Genomic DNA, 16,395 nt, shown 5'->3' on the forward strand with positions numbered 1-16,395 from the left:
AGAACGACATCTCTTCTCTTGGAGAGGGGTTTAGAAGTGAAGTAATTCTCTCAGAAGTCTGCTAGTGACTAACAGTGTGACCTTGAGCTAATTTACCCTTCTAAAAGGAAAATCATGGATTTACAGTGCTCAGCACATAGTAGGGGCTAAATCGATGTTTTCTGCATTCTAATAGGAGAACAAAATAGCCTATCTTGAGGATGCTTCTCTGCTGATAGTCAACAGATATTCTGATAATTCTTTTTAGTGCCTGGTGCGTGCGCTGTATTCATAGGGGTGAACAAAACACAGCCTCAACCCTAATGGGAGAAAAGACCGAAACAGGAAAATAAATGAAGAAAATATTGTCTGGGGGTGATAAGTACTAAACACACAAAAAGATGGTCTGATAGGGAGTGGTGGAGTGGGAGGGATGCCACTTTAGATAGAATGGTCAGGGAAGGCTTCTTTGAAAAGGTAAAGTTTGAACTGAGTCTGGAGAAGGAACCAGCTCTGTAAAAATCTGGGGGAGGAGCCTTCCAGGCATGGAAAGCAGCATGGGAAAAGGCTCGGAGGTTGGCAGGTTGTAAGAAGCAGAAGAGGGAGACCCCTGTGTCCCGAATGTAGTGCTTGGAGGGAGAGTGGTATGAAATAAAGGGGGCGGGGGTTGGACTTTGAACTTGTTGGTGAAGAGTTTGGATTTTATTCCAAGTGGATGGAAAGCTTTTGGAGGGTATTTTGCTGGAACGTGTCCTTATTGACAGGGTTTTTGAAACATCATCTGGCTGCTGTTTGGAGAGTGGGTGGGGGAAGAGGGTGGGAGCAGGGAGAACAGTGAGGAGGCAGCTGCAGTGGTCCATTTGTGGCCTGGACTCCAGCTTAGTTGTGGAGATGGGAACAGGGTTATATTTTGCTGTCTCTAGCTTTTTCCTCTGATGACTCGCCCTCAGTCCAGATCCTCTGTTTGTGGTCATCAGAGTCAGTGTTTTTACCTTTCTGCATTTTGGAATGCAGGAGTAAAGTGTCAATTTACTATTCTCCTCTGATCTTTTGGTCTGGAGCTCGCTGAGTTTCCGCAGTTTTGTTTTTTTTTTTTTTTGAGATGGAGTCTTGCTCTGTCGCCCAGGCTGGAGTACAGTGGCACGATCTCAGCTCACTGCAACCTCTGCCTCCTGGGTTCAAGTAATTCTCCTGCCTCAGCCTCCTGAGTAGCTGGGATTACAGGTGCGCACCACCATGACTGGCTAATTTTTGTATTTTTAGTAGAGATGGGGTTTCACCATGTTGGTCAGGCTGGTCTCCAACACCTGACCTTGTGATCTGCCTGCCTCGGCCTCCCAAAGTGCTGGGATTATGGACGTGAGCCATTGCGCCCAGCCATTTCTGCAGTTTTGGCGATTGAATTGACTTTCAAGGGGCTGCAGGAGAGCTCGTCAGCCGACTGCAGAGGACCAATCTCAGTTGTCAGACTTCCTGAAAACAGGCTGTCTTCCTGAGTTTGCTTGAGAGAATGGGAGCTACTGTAACCTACCCTTCTGTTTAGCATCCTCTGGGAGGAAGGTCTTAGTGTGGGGAGGTGAACACTACCACATTCAGGTAGTCTACTTATTCACCTGCCAGTATGCTGGGACCTTGAGAGTCAGAGATGAAAATACTCTGTGCCGGCCCTTCAGGAACTCAGAATTGGAAGTGTGGGCTGGGAGCGTGTGTGCGTGAGAGAGAGAGAGCAGGAAATGATTATAATAGTGCAGAAACGTGAGTATGTACATGGGCTGAGGCTGCAGAGGAGGAGGACACCTGTTTTGGGGGAAAGGATAAAGAAGACTTGGCAGAGGAGGGAGAATGTGAGGTGGGTCAGCAAGGAGTTGGGTGTGTTTAGGAAGCAGGAACAGTGTCTCCTCTTGAGTCTGTGGGTGGGACAGGAGATAACACTGAGAGTGGCCTGTAGTCTCTGGACCTTGACCTGGAAGTGGTGAGGAGCCCTTAGCTGTCCTTTATTTTTATTTATTTATTCATTTTAAGCAACAGGGTCTCGCTCTGACACCCAGGCCAAAGTGCAGTGGTGCAATCATAGCTCACTGCAGCCTGCAACTCCTGGGCTCAAATGATCCTCTCACTTTAGCCTTCTGAGTAGCTAGGACTTCAGGCACATACCTAGCTAATTCAAAACATTTTTTTTGTCGGGACAAGGTCTCGCTGTGTTGTCCAGGCTGGTCTCAAACTCCTGGCCTCAAGCGATCGTCCTGTATTAGCCTCCCAAAGTGTTGGAAGCAGAGAGTCATCGTATCTGCTTGGAATTTTGAAAGAGCACTCCAGCAGCAACTTAAAGGAAGAAGTGTAGACTGACCAGGAAGGGACTGGAGGCAAGAATCTCATAAGGGGCAAGGTTAGCATCTTTCGGACCTGGGTTTGAGCCACAGCTTCATCATTTACTAGCTGTGTACCTGAGGCAGGTTACTCTGCACCTCACATTCCTCCTCTACAAATCGGGGTACTAGTATCTGCCTGATTGGATGAAAATATGCATGCAAAGCTCTTAGGACAATGACTGCCATATGGTAAGTGACAGATAAATGCTTGTCATTATCATTATTATAAGGAGACTTGCAGTTCTTCAGGTGAGAACAAAGGGCCTAGTGTAAAAGCATGGGAAACTGGAAGAGAAATAATACATGTCTGAGACTTTTCTGAAGGAGAAGCAAAAGAGACTTGGTGACTTGTTGTAATTGTGGGAGTGGGCAGGACGAAGGAGAGAGGGGAGTAGAGGATGATTCCCCAGTTTATAGGTTGTGCAGCTGGTTGGATGGCGATGGCATTAATGAAGTTGGGAAACAGGAGGAGTGGGTACTTCATAATTGTATAGTCCTTGTAAGTTTGGAAAACCCCTCCACATCCACTGAGACTGTGAGGTCCACGAGGTAAGATATGATGGTCACATTCATTACTATGTCCCCACCACCTAGCACAGTGCTTTGCACATGGTTAATGGTCAGCATTTGTTAAATGAAAAAAAAACAATCTTGTGGGTAAGTTCTGTTATTCCCATTGTACAAGAGAGGAAAATGAGGCTCACGAGGGGACGAACTCAACTCAGAGACCAGTTCTTCTGTTGACTGTGGGCATCTTGTGTTGTTTACTCCCATGATGACCAAGGGTGTCATCATGGCCATCACCATGTTCATTAAACACTCAGTTCATTAAACACCCACCTGTGCAAGGTGTGGTGCTGAGTAGGGGAAGAAGAAGTGAAGCAGAAACAGGCCATTCCCTGCTGGGTGTGTAGCCAAATGTGGATGCTATCTTTGAGGCATACACTTTGGAAAGATGAAACAAGCTTTAGAAGCTTTGAAACAGGCCTCAGAAGCTGGAGTAGAGTATTTGCAGTGTGTAGGTGTGTCCCAGGTAGTGGTTCCAGTGAGGGGCCTAGAGCAAAATTTGGATTACATGTTTTTTCCAAATTTCATTTCTTTTTCTTTAGTCATATATTCGTTCTTAAGCACGTAGCAGGCCCTTACTGTGTCCTCGTCCCCATTCTTGGTGCTGAGAATGTAGATGTGAACCAGATGTGGTCTCTGCCATTCAAGGGACTTAAATATCATTTATGAAATAATATTCACCTCACATGGGTATGTGAGGATCAGCTAAGATAGTATATGAAAGAGTGTGGCAAATTATGGATATTGAGTAAGTGTACTTTCCTTTTCTGATAAAGTTATTGTTGGTCAGACTTCTTTGGTTTAGTTGTCAAATGGAAAATTCTTTCATTGAGAGCTGGATGGAAACCAAGATCAGAGTTTAGGTGAAGTGACAAAAATCACCCAAAGCTAGGTCTTTTTTGGTACCTTTCTAAACCATGCCCATTGGTGTTTTTCCCTAAGAAAGGTGATCATACTTTTCTGGAGAACATGTGGGGAAAAAAAGAAAATAAAAAAATGAAAGATGGTCAAATATCAAAGATTCTTTTATTTTTCAGTCTGGTAACTAGCTAAGGAAATATCTACTCTAGATGGTGCAGATCGTCCTTTTTTTCCTGTTTTAGTAAAGATGAAAACAGTTGTAGACAAGATCATAATTTAACAAGAGAATTGTGTAAGATTTGGAAATGGAGACTGGCATCTGAAACACCCTACATTGGTACATTTCTGTGGATTTATGGATGCAAATCGGTTCATTTACAGGTTAATTTAGGTGTAGCTGAGAATGTCTGATGGATGCATAGAAGCCAGGAGCTCACAAGAGATATTTCTTCATTAAGTTGTGCTCATTGCTGGAGTGAGAGTGGTTTTCTCCTGTTTAATAAAGTCTCTCTAAAACATAAGCATGTGTGAAGACACCATAATAAGTGAAATTTATAGTGAACTTAACTATGGTTCTCTGGAATCAAGATCTCAGGTTGAAAAGCACAGTGTCTCAATGGTGCATGTGCCAGCAGGATCTCTTATCCTAGAGGCCCAGGGATAGAAAACTCGAAATCCACCCAGGGAACTGAGCAGTGGGAATTTCCCTCAGTGACGCTTAAGTTTCTTGTTTGGAAAAATGGTTGGCTAGGTTGAGTTTGGTTTACTTCTTAAAACAGATGGAGTACCAGAGGCCCTATGTGTTGGCTATCCAAACATGCTGGTGCCTTTGATTCAAATGACAAAATCCTTATTTTGCCCCATTTGGCAGGTAGATTAGATATTTTTAAGTGCCTGCCAGAGTAGGTTTATAATGTGATTTGTAACTCAAGATAGATTTTGTTTCGAAGTTTAACTACACGTGAAGACCTTTGAGCAGGACTATTTTGCTTGGAGAAACCTTGAGTTGTCCAGAGTTGGGTTTGAGTGTGGAGGGAGGTCTTGGAGACCATCCTATGAAGATGTGTGCAAGCCAGCCATTTCTGAGGTATAAAAACCAAGACTTAATTTGTTTACAGGGGTCCAGAGCCTTGGCATGGAGCCAGGGCCCACCAGGAGGAGGGGCAGAGCTCTTGGGGCCTTGAGGATTTTCTTATGAAAACTTAGTCTTCTTGCTCAGAATTATTTTGTGTTGTGTCACTGTCTTTAAGAGTGTGTGGGCCGGGCGCGGTGGCTCAAGCCTGTAATCCCAGTACTTTGGGAGGCCGAGATGGGCGGATCACGAGGTCAGGAGATCGAGACCATCCTGGCTAACATGGTGAAACCCCATCTCTACTAAAAATACAAAAAAAAAACTAGCCGGGCGAGGTGGCGGGTGCCTGTAGTCCCAGCTACTCGGGAGGCTGAGGCAGGAGAATGGCGTGAACCCGGGAGGCGGAGCTTGCAGTGAGCAGAGATTGCGCCACTGCACTCCAGTCTGGGTGACAGAGCGAGACTCCGCCTCAAAAAAAAAAAAAAGAAGAGTGTGTGAGACAGAGGATATTAGAAAACAACTTTAGTTGGTCATTTTGCAGATGGATGATTATATTTAGAAGGGGAAAATCTGAGCATAGCAATGGGAAACTACAGATCTAGCTGGTTATAGTACTGGTCTGTTTTTAAGCTGTTTGGCTCAAGTCAGCCATCATTTATTAACGTTTCTTCTCGGAGGAAGGCAGTGTGGTGATGTGGGCAAAAGATTCCCAGTTTGAATGCAACTTTCCCTCTCACCAGTAGTACCTTGGCAGTTACTTAGTTTCTCTCAGTCTCAATTCCCCCTTGTGTGAAAAGGGAAATACTACCAATGCTTACTTGTTAGGGCTCTTGTGAGGATATGGAATAAGTTGATGTATGTAGAATGCCTGGCAAATAGGCGAGATGAAACTGTTTCCTTGGCTTCCCAGGGATAGTCTTAGGGACAGTAAGAGTTTAAAGATAGATAAGACACTGCCTTCTCCCCACAAGGGCCCACACAGTTCATTGAGGAAGACACAAAGGTAAAAGTAACTATGAGAAAAGACAAACCCCTAAGTTTACAAATGAAATGTTAGAGGAAAATACAGCAGGAAGAGTTTAATTCATCTCTGAGGTTGCAGGTTCATCTCACCCGGCCACCCATCCAATGCCCAGATTCCCTTTGTGGCATTCCTGCCAAGTGATTAACCTCTGATTGAACCCCTCTGTTGACAGGATTTGTATTAGGTGCCCTATCCTCCCACACTACAGCCTAGTCTGTCTCTGGACAGCTCCAACTGTAAAATCACCTTTCTTATTTGGGACTGATATCTGTCGTTCTGTAGTACCTGCCTCTGCTACAGGTTGGGATGGTAGCTTCATAGGGAAGCAGCCTGGGCTGGTGAAAAGAATGTGGGATACGGAGACTGAAGGGTTGGGACAAATCCCAGCTTTGACACTAGACATTTGTGAACTAGAAAACGGGTCGTGATTTCTGCCTCTTGGGGCCACAGAGAACAGGTCTGATCTCACTTCTAAATGACAGATCAAGGACAATTGTGCTTATGTCTCAAGCCTGCACTTCTCTAGGACAGCCCTTCTACATTTCATTTACTGTCCATTTTCTGGTGCTTCTGTTCCTTCCTTTTTACCCTCCTTTGGATGTGCTGCTGTTTACCAGTGTTGCTCTTTTTTTTTTTTTTTTTTTTTGAGACGGAGTTTTGCTCTGTTGCCTGGGCTGGAGTGCAGTGGCACCATCTCAGCTCACTGCAACCTGTGCCTCTCGGGTTCAAGTGATTCTCCTGCCTCAGCCTCCCAAGTAGCGGAAACTACAGGCATGCACCACCAAGCCCAGCTAATTTTTTTGTACTTTCAGTAGAGATGAGGTTTCCCCCATGTTAGCCAGACTGGTCTTGAACTCCCGACCTCAACTAATTCGCCCGCCTCGGCCTCCCAAAGTGCTGGGATTACAGGTGTGAGCCACCGTGCCCGGCCAGTGTTGCTCTTAAGGTGTGGAGTGGACAGAGCTGAATAATCTGAATATTCTAGCCAAAGTCAGAACATGCAGGGCCAAGCCATTTGTTTAGAAACTAGTTTGGTTACGTGTGCTCTTGAGCCCTGATACTTCCGGTATCACTGAGACAGGGAAAAGTGATCGTATTTTCCTGTGGCTTATTCATTAGTAAAGGGATGAGCATCTAGGAACCCCTAAAGTTTGTTTGGTCCTTCTTAAGGAGTCTTAGCTGAAGGACTGAATGATTTAAGTTCTTAACAAGAGCATCTGGCTGGCTTGATTCCCCAACAACTGATATTTCTAGCTCTACCTCCTCCCTCTTCCTTAAAGGGCAAAGCTGGCTTGGAGGGCTTTTTTGAGTGATGGAGTAAAGCTATACATCCCTCTGGTTGTATTTGTTTAGCTCAAAAGGCCAGTGATGTGGTATGGTGGAAAAGGTGCTAGCTTTGGGGTGAGAAGGCCTGACTTCACATTCCACCTCTGCCACTTGCTAGTTTGGTAATCCAGGGTAAGCCTCCTGATATCTCTAAACAACAGCTTCTTTAGCTACAAAAAGGAATGCAGAATTGACTACACAAGCTTTCTGCTCAAAGTGTGGTCTATGGAAACATCTGGGACATTGTTAGAAATGTGGACTCTTAGGCCCCATCCTGACCTACTGAAGCAGAACCTACATTTTATGAGATGCTCAGGTGGTTTGTATGCCCATCAAAGTCTGAGAGATTTTGAAACAGATTTGGATATTTTGCAGTTTGGGGACTCTAATGTTGAGATCCCAAATCTTTGATCTTAATGCTGTATAGGTACACATTTGCGTTTAATTTCAGTTGATCCATTTTCAAAGATGGTGGCTGGAAACTTTTGCTTCACTCATGAATCTATTTGATAGGTAAGTATGTAGTAATTTGAGCTGTGTGCCAGATACTGTCCTAGTTGCTGGGTGAACGCAGATGAAGACAGGTCATTGCCTCTGAGGTGCTTATAATCTAGCCAAGTGACACAAGTAAACAGATAACCAGGGTACAGTGCGATTTGTTCTCGAAGCATATTCAGGATTCAGTTTGTGACATGCACCAGAGGGAACTGGAACAACTTCATTGTGGGGGCTGGGGGACTTCAATTTATGTTTTATTGAGTAGTTATTTTGGGGAGTAATGAAATGTTAGAGCAGAAAGGAACTCAAAATGTATGAGTGCTTGAAACTTTAGATTAATAGGAAAAGTTTTTGAGAAAGAAAAACCAGGAATGTGGAACTCTTTGCAGTACTTTTAAAAAGTACTTTATTTGAATCAGAAGCCCCTTGGCGGGGACATGAGAATGGGTCAGTGTTTAACTTGGTCATAAAATAATTAGCTTTGGAATACTAAATTTAAAGTATAGTTTATTCTGATAATTAATTTGCTTAATTATTCAGTTAATGATTCAGTTAAAATTGTCTTCCTATGAAAGGAAGTAGGAACTAAGAAACCTGAGTAGTGGATTCTCTACCGTCTGCGTAAGCAATCATTATAAATTCCTGGTTTGTAATCGTTATAAGATCTAATAGTTGTATAAATAAAAATAAGACTTTACATGTGTGTAGCCCAGCCACTATTCCCTGAAGAGGTTTGGAAAGGAGTTGCCATCCAGACTAGGATTTACTCTGTGACTCCCCCATTAGGGTGAGGAATTTTTTTTTTTTTTTTGAGACGGAGTCTCGCTCTGTCGCCCAGGCTGGAGTGCAGTGGCCGGATCTCGGCTCACTGCAAGCTCCGCCTCCCGGATTTACACCATTCTCCTGCCTCAGCCTCCCGAGTAGCTGGGACTACAGGCGCCCGCCACCTCGCCCGGCTAGTTTTTTGTATTTTTTAGTAGAGACGGGATTTCACCGTGTTAGCCAGGATGGTCTCTATCTCCTGACCTCGTGATCCGCCCGCCTCGGCCTCCCAAAGTGCTGGGATTACAGGCTTGAGCCACCGCGCCCGGCCAGGGTGAGGAATTTGATCAACATGGTGTGTCCTAGAGTTCCCTGGACTTGGAGACATTGACTGACAAGGCTGACATTTAAAACCCAGATTAGGCTGGGCATGGTGACTCACACCTGTAATCCCAGCACTTTGGAAGGTGAGGTGAAAAGATAACTTGAGGCCAGGAGTTTGAGACCAACGTGGGCATCAAAGCGAGACCCCATCTCTATTTTTTTAAAAAAGTTAAAAATAAAAGCCCAGATTATTGCTAGTTTCTTTCTTTCTTTCTTTCCTTTCTTTTCTTTATTTTCTTTCTTTCTCTTTCTTTTCCCTCCTTCCTTCCTTCCTTTCCTTCCTTTCCTTCCTTTCCTTCCTTTCCTTCCTTCTTTCTTCCAGTCTTGCTGTCGCCCAGGCGGGGAGTACGGTGGCAAGGTCTTGGCTCACTGTAACTTCTGCCTTTCGGTCTGAAGCCATCCTCCCACCTCAACCTCCTGAGTAGCTGGGACTGCAAGTGTGCACCACCATGCCCAACTAAATGTTTGTATTTTTTTTTTGTAGAGACGGGGTTTTGCCGTGTTGCCCAGGCTGGTCTCAAACTCCTGAGCCCAAGGTGTCCACCCACTTTGGCCTCCTAAGGTTTTGGGATTACAGGCGTGAGCCGCTGTACGTGGCCTATTGCTATTTTATTTATTTTTTTGGAGACGGAGTCTCGCCCTGTTGCCCAGGCTGGAGTGCAGTGGTGTGATCTTGACTCACTGCAACCTCCACCTCCCGAGTTGAAATGATTCTCCTGCCTCAACCTCATGAGTAGCTGGCGTTACAGGCACATACCACTACACTCAGCTAACTTTTGTATTTTTAGTAGAGACGGGGGTTTCACCATGTTGGCCAGGCCGGTCTTGAACTCCTGACCTCAGGTGATCCACCCACCTTGGCCTCCCAAAGTGCTAGGATTATAGGCGTGAGCCACCGCCCCCAGCCTACTCTCTTAATTCTCTATCAGGTAAACTAGTTGCTTTCACCTCTCCAAAGCATGTTCTCAGAATTTTGCACATAGGCAGCGTGTCATCGCAGATGCTTGGCAAGTCTGGAGGTAGGACTTTGGGCGTCAAGTTGTAATGGGCTCCGATAGCCTTCTGTGGCCTTGTCTAAGGAGGGAACTGATATCAGCCTGGTATTCAGTTTGCTTCTCCTAGCTGACAGGGCTGCAGGGCTCACAGCTGCGGACAGCCCTCACAGTTAGATTTTAGAGGTAATTTTGGAGGTGTAAAGGACACAGCAATATAGGCCTGGTTAAGTCATTTTCTTTCTTTTTTCTTTTCTTTTTTTTTTTGAGATGCAGTCTTGCTCTGTCACCTAGGCTGGAGTGCAGCGGTGCAATCTGGGCTCACTGCAAGCTCCACCTCCCGGGTTCACGCCATTCTCCTGCCTCAGCCTCCTGAGTAGCTGGGACTACAGGCGCGCACCACCATGCCCGGCTAATTTTTTGTATTTTTAGTAGAGACGGGTTTCACTGTGTTAGCCAGGATGGTCTCGATCTCCTGACCTCATTATCCACCTGCCTCGGCCTCCCAAAGTACTGGGATTACAGGCGTGAGCCACCACGCCTGGCCCGGTTAAGTAATTTTCATTGTGCTTAAAAACATTGTATTTCAAAGAAAAAAAATTTTTTTTCAGAAAAGGTATCCTCAGGAAATGAAAACACTTTCCCTATCTTTGGGAAATGCCATGTACTTTACAAACTTCATCATGTGTGTGAGTGGTGTTGTTCCATTTTAGAGATGAGAAAGTCACGGTTCAGATTATATGAGTCACTGGGCAGATCTAGCTCTGTGACTTGGGGATCCTGAGGTGGGCTGTATCACAGTGGATTTTCTGGTGTGTTTGGTATTCCGTAGGATCTCAGCTCTGTCGCCCAGGTTGGAGTGCAGTGGCGTGATCACGGCTCACTGCAGCCTGGACATCCTGGGCTCAAGTGATCCTCCCACCTCGGCCTCCTGAGTAGCTGGAACTATAGGCATGCACCACCAAGCTTGGCTAATATTTTCTTTTATTTTTCAGACAGGGTCTCGCTCTGTTGCCCAGGCTGGAGTGCAGTGGCATGATCTAGGCTCATTGCAACCTCCGCCTCCCAGATTCAAGCAATTCACTTGTCTCAGCCTCCCGAGTATCTGGGTGAATTATAGGCACATGCCAACACACCCGACTAATTTTTGTATTTTTAGTAGAGACAGGGTTTCACTGTATTGGTCAGGCTGGTCTCGAACTCCTGACCTCAGGTGATCCACCCGCCTCGGCTTCCTAAAGTGCTGGGATTACAGATGTGAGCCACTGCACCCGGCCTAATTTTTTATTTTTTATAGAGAGGGGAGTCTCACTATATTGCCCAGGCTGTTCTTGAACTCCTGGGCTCAAGCAGTCTTCCCACCTTGGCCTCCCAAAGAGTTGGGATTACAGGGATGAGTCACCACCCCGCCCTAGATTGCTATAATCCTTGAGTGCTTGTAATTTATCAATAGACAGAATCTTGTCATTGGAAATCAATTTTTATAATATTTCCTGTACAATGTGAGCACCTATCCTTATTCTGCAGAGGAATACTTCACAGTGTTTTATGGCTTCCAAAGAACTTTCACATACATAATCTGGTTTTGAAACTCAGAGAAGCCTTATGTAGGGCAGATTATGATTTTTAGCCCCATTTTTTTCCTTTTAAAGAAAGGAAGAAACTAAGGCTCAAAACAATTAAATGGTGTCCCTAGAGGCAGAGTCAAGGCTAGAGCCCTTCTTGAGGCTCCAAGGCTAGTTCGTTTCTGCCACTCTGTGCATCCACCCTGGCTCCTTCCTGTTAATGCTGCATTTCAGATTCCCCCCAGCTTCAGCAGGGCTGTGTCAATAGTGGGTGTGGTCAGTCAGGTTGAGGAGGACAAGGTTGGGGTTGGGGTGTGGGGGCCTCAAGAGTGACTGGACCGTGTTATACACAGCGGGACTAGTGCCAAGGAGAAGACCAAGAAGAGACTGTTGTTACTTTCTGGAATGGTTTGAGAGCCTTTATTCACTCGTCTTCATTCATTCAATTCGCTACAACATCAACATTGTGCATTTCCCTGCCAGGTTTCCATCTTTTCCCACAATAAGCTCATTTTCTCTGTGGCCTCTAGAGTAGGGTTTCTCAACCTTGACTATTGATATTTTGGACTGGATAATTTTTTTGTTGTGTGGGGCTGTCTTGTGTATTGTAGGATGTTTAGCAGTAGCTTTGGCTTCTACCTACTAGATGTTCTTAATACCTCCCCATCCAGTTGTGACAATAAAAATGTCTCCAAATATTGCTGAATGTCCCTGAAAGGGTGGGGGGAGGGTGGCAGAAGCTCCTAGGTTGAGAACCGTTGCTCTAGGGCTTGTCAAGCCACTGCAAATAGAGCTCTAGAGTATCAGAGGCTGGTCTAAGGATAAGGGGGTCATAAAGAGCAGGGCCGGGGGAAGTCTGCTAGGTACTTTTCACCCTAGCGTTTTGTTGTTCTGCTTGGGAAACCAAGATCTAGAAACTTAGCCAAGGGCCACCTGGCTCTGCTTTCTGGAAGTCTGGCTAGGCTGGGAATCCCTCCCACCCAGGACTCTTTGATCAACCCATAGTCCCTAGTCTTTTCAGGTTGAAGAACCCTTTTCTAGTTTCAAAAAGTATCGAGAATGGGTGTATGATAATGGTTGTACTTTTAATACCTGTTAATTCAGAAGATGGGATATTAATACAAAATTCCCTTCATCCGATATTCACTATATAGCCACTGTCTTTCTTCCCGATGTCTGTGTCTGTGTAAATGGTAAATTTACACACATGGTAGTTGTTTTTATTATTGTGTGATATATTCATCATTTAGTTTCAGGCAGGGCACAGTTGGGCACATTCACAGAGCGCCGGAGTGACCACTGTGAACCCCATGAGCTCACAACCCATAGGTTGGGAACTGATTGACGTATTATACCAGGAGACTTGAGAGAACAGCAGACCCGAAACTCGGCTTTTCCTGAAACCATGAGCTGTCTTCACACTTGAGATGGAAATCTCCACACTCTGGAAATAAAAAGCCGACAGGCTACCCAGAGTGTTCAGTGCTGCTCTCTCAACAGCTATACACTAGGGCATTTGTGATAGAAGAAGAGGCATTTGGCTGGAAACAAGCTTTAAGTTTCTAGCATTAGTTAGTAAATGGTGCATGGGTCTAAGGGGAGTTTAAAATAATGGCCTTTAACTTGGGAGTCTGTGTTTGCAAACCCTCTCATCTCAAAGCACTGAGCTGCTCTGACAAGAACCATTATTCTTTTTTTTTTTTTTTTTTTTGAGACGGAGTCTCGCTCTGCCCCGCCCAGGCTGGAGTGCAGTGGCCGGGTCTCAGCTCACTGCAAGCTCCGCCTCCTGGGTTTACGCCATTCTCCTGCCTCAGCCTCCCAGGTAGCTGGGACTACAGGCGCCCGCCACGTCGCCCGGCTAGTTTTTTGTATTTTTTAGTAGAGACGGGGTTTCACCATGTTAGCCAGGATGGTCTCGATCTCCTGACCTCGTGATCCGCCCGTCTCGGCCTCCCAAAGTGCTGGGATTACAGGCTTGAGCCACCGCGCCCGGCCAAGAACCATTATTCTTATTTCAGAGGTAAGAAGCAGAGAGGCCAAGGCCACACAAAGGGTCCCTGAAAAAGAGCCAGCTTCTCCCCGGTTTAGGAGATGGACCCGTGGTTGGCGTCATAGGGTGGAGCTGTGTGTTTTTATCAGGTGATGGTGGGAAAAGGAAGAAAGGTTGTTAGTTCCACCCAGTTTGGCAAACATTTTGAGTGTTTACTGTGAAAGACTCCATTTGAAGGGATGGTGTGGGTCATAGTTCTTACCCTCTAGGAGCTCCCCGTCTGGTGAGGGCTGTAGAGAAAGACAGTGCATAACTCTGTAAAATAAGGCACGCCTACCATTGGTATTTAGTCAAAGTATGGTAGGAGGAGGAAGGAAGAAGAAGTGAATTCCAGCTGGGAGACTCTAGGGTAGCGCCAGGGGGATGGCAGGGGTTCTGAGCTGGGACTTGATGAATGGGATTTGGGAAGGAGGAGGCCGGCAGGACTATTTGAGGTAGAGGGGACTGTGGGACCCAAGGTACAGAGATTAGCAGGCGCTGTGTTTGTGTGTGGGAGGGTTGAGGGGTTATGGGGTATAGATGAGGGTTGGTGGTGGCTCAGGTGGAGTGAGAGTGTGGGTTGCAGCCTCCCTGAGGAGCCCTGGATGCCAAGCTGAGGAATCTGTGTTAGTCTGAATTTAGTGAGGCACATGCCAAATGGACACTTTCTGTCTCTAGAGAGCAGTTTGCTAGGACCAGCAGCCATCTCCCTACAGCACTCAGGTGAAGTTTCCCATTGGTAGGCTGTCTGTCTATTACTGTCTGAGGGAACAAGGTGTGTCTGGGGGCTGTTCCCTTATAAGGAAGTTCCTCAGTCACTACCCTTTCTCTTGTTTGTTCTCCCTGTTCCTCTTCTGCTTTATTTGAAGTCCAGCCATTCTGGGCAGCTTGGTAGAAGCAGAACAGCAATTTTTCTGTTTTCAGAGTATCTCAAGTTGCATGCCAAAGGTAAGCAGGCAAATCCTCTTTGCTTAAACTAGCTTGACCCAGCCTCATTTATTAATCAGGTCCTTGGCTAATATTGTGCATTTCATTCCCAGCTGGCTCGCTGGCTAACTCAATTAGTTGTGATCTTTGGGATTGTTTAATCTTCCTTTCATGTTTATCTTTGGTTCAAAAGAAAGCTAGGCTCAAGCCTGTAATCCCAGCACTTTGGGAGGCCGAGACGGGCGGATCACGAGTTCAGGAGATCGAGACCATCCTGGCTAACACGGTGAAACCCCGTCTCTACTAAAAAATACAAAAAATTAGCCGGGCGAGATGGCGGGCGCCTGTAGTCCCAGCTACTCGGGAGGCTGAGGCGAGAGAATGGCGTAAACCTGGGAGGCGGAGCTTGCAGTGAGCTGAGATCCGGCCACTGCACTCCAGCCTGGGCGACAGAGCGAGACTCCGTCTCAAAAAAAAAAAAAAAAAAAAAAAAAGAAAGCTAGTTATTCTTTTTGGTTGATGACAGTGACCAGTATTTCTGAGGCCATACATTTCAAGCACACTGGGGTAAGACTTGTGATAGGACTTGACTTCCTCACCTGCCCACCTTTGGGGCCACAGGATGTAGGGGATTTGTCTCCTGTGTGAGGATAGTGAAGAAAGGAACCAGCTGCTAAGGGCTGGCCTGACTTGAGTCATTTTAATTCAATCTGCTTTTTAGGATGGCGATCGAAGAGAAAATCAATGATCCTGGCGGTGTCAGAAAGAACAGCGGGCTTTTCTGCAAAGGCCTCATGTGCTTAGCGTAAGTCCTGGCTCCATCATGAGCAGCTAAGCCTCTTAGGAATATGGTAAACATTTACCCACCTGGTTCTAAATTAGGCCCTTTAAAACCTCAGGTCTCCACTAGTGACATTAAAACAGCCCTCTCCTTTTTATTAACCTGCCCAGTACATTGCTGTCTCCTAAGCAGTTCTGGAAGATCAAACTTTAGTGCTCATCTTGTCCATACAGAGGGAAATCCTGGGCCCAGAGAGGTGAGGTGACCTGTTAAGAGTAACACAGCTCATTGAAGGGAAAGCTGAGACTGGAACTCATGTCTCTTATCTCCTCATTCCAGTGAATTCTGCTGTGGCCTCATCTGCTTCTCAATAGACGCTGTGGTAAATGTGGCCAACCCTGCCAGAATAGTTTTGAAAATAAAGTGAAAGTGCCATGCAGAAAGCCAGCTGACAGGAGAGATGGAGTAAACAGTTACTATTTTAGGGGGTTGTTTTCTTTTGAGTTATAACTGGCGATCAGTGGTTAGGCGGGCGGGCACAGCCGTGGTGGAGGATCATAAACTACAGGGTCTTGTTGCACCTACATTTCTGACTCTCTGTGTGACCAGGCTGAACAAGTCTCTCCCTGCATCAGAGTTTCCTCCATGCAAGCGATCAGAATAATTCCTACTTTCAGCTCATTTTACAGGACTCTGGGGAGGGTTAGGAAGTCTATAAAGAGACCTAAGAAAAAGTTGATATATAAATAGTAATTTTTGGTGCTTCTTGTTTTTTTTTTGTTGTTGTTGTTGAGGTATAATTTATTTATAGTAAAGCAGGTAAGTCTTAGGTGACAGCTGAATGAATTTTTTAAATGTATACACTTGTGTAACCACCACACAGATCGAGATATGAGAACATCCAGCACTCAGCAGGCTGGAGGGTTTATAGCAGTTTAGGACTTGAGAATAGAGCAATATTTGTTTATTCTGGCCCCTTTTAGAATTTCAGAGGCCATTTATCCTTCTGTTACTCATTCAACATGTTTCCCAAACACCTTGTAGTACTGGGCACGGTGCTAGGTATTGCTGGGACACCAGAAATGAAGAATTGTTGGCCTCTGTCTTGGGCTCACAGCCCATTAGGGATTATGACTTGAATCCAGGGAGAAAGCGAGAAGAGCTGTGAGAGGAAGCTTGGAGGAGAGAGGCTGCTTCTTGCTGGGAGAGAGGAGGGTGTGTGGTATTTATGTAGACACAGAATTTTCCCCAGTTCTCTC

The 16,395-nt window shown here is 45.7% G+C and overlaps 1 protein-coding gene across 1 annotated transcript in view; it reads left to right on the top strand.

Moving 5' to 3' along the window:
* The window catches only part of CHMP4B (charged multivesicular body protein 4B), a 47,044-nt gene that overhangs the window by 1,321 nt on the left and 29,328 nt on the right, over positions 1–16,395 (top strand). The window lies entirely within an intron of this gene.

Source organism: Trachypithecus francoisi, unplaced genomic scaffold, assembly GCF_009764315.1.
Source record: "Trachypithecus francoisi isolate TF-2019V2 unplaced genomic scaffold, Tfra_2.0 Lachesis_group21, whole genome shotgun sequence".
In the NCBI taxonomy this organism is placed as follows: domain Eukaryota; kingdom Metazoa; phylum Chordata; class Mammalia; order Primates; family Cercopithecidae; genus Trachypithecus; species Trachypithecus francoisi.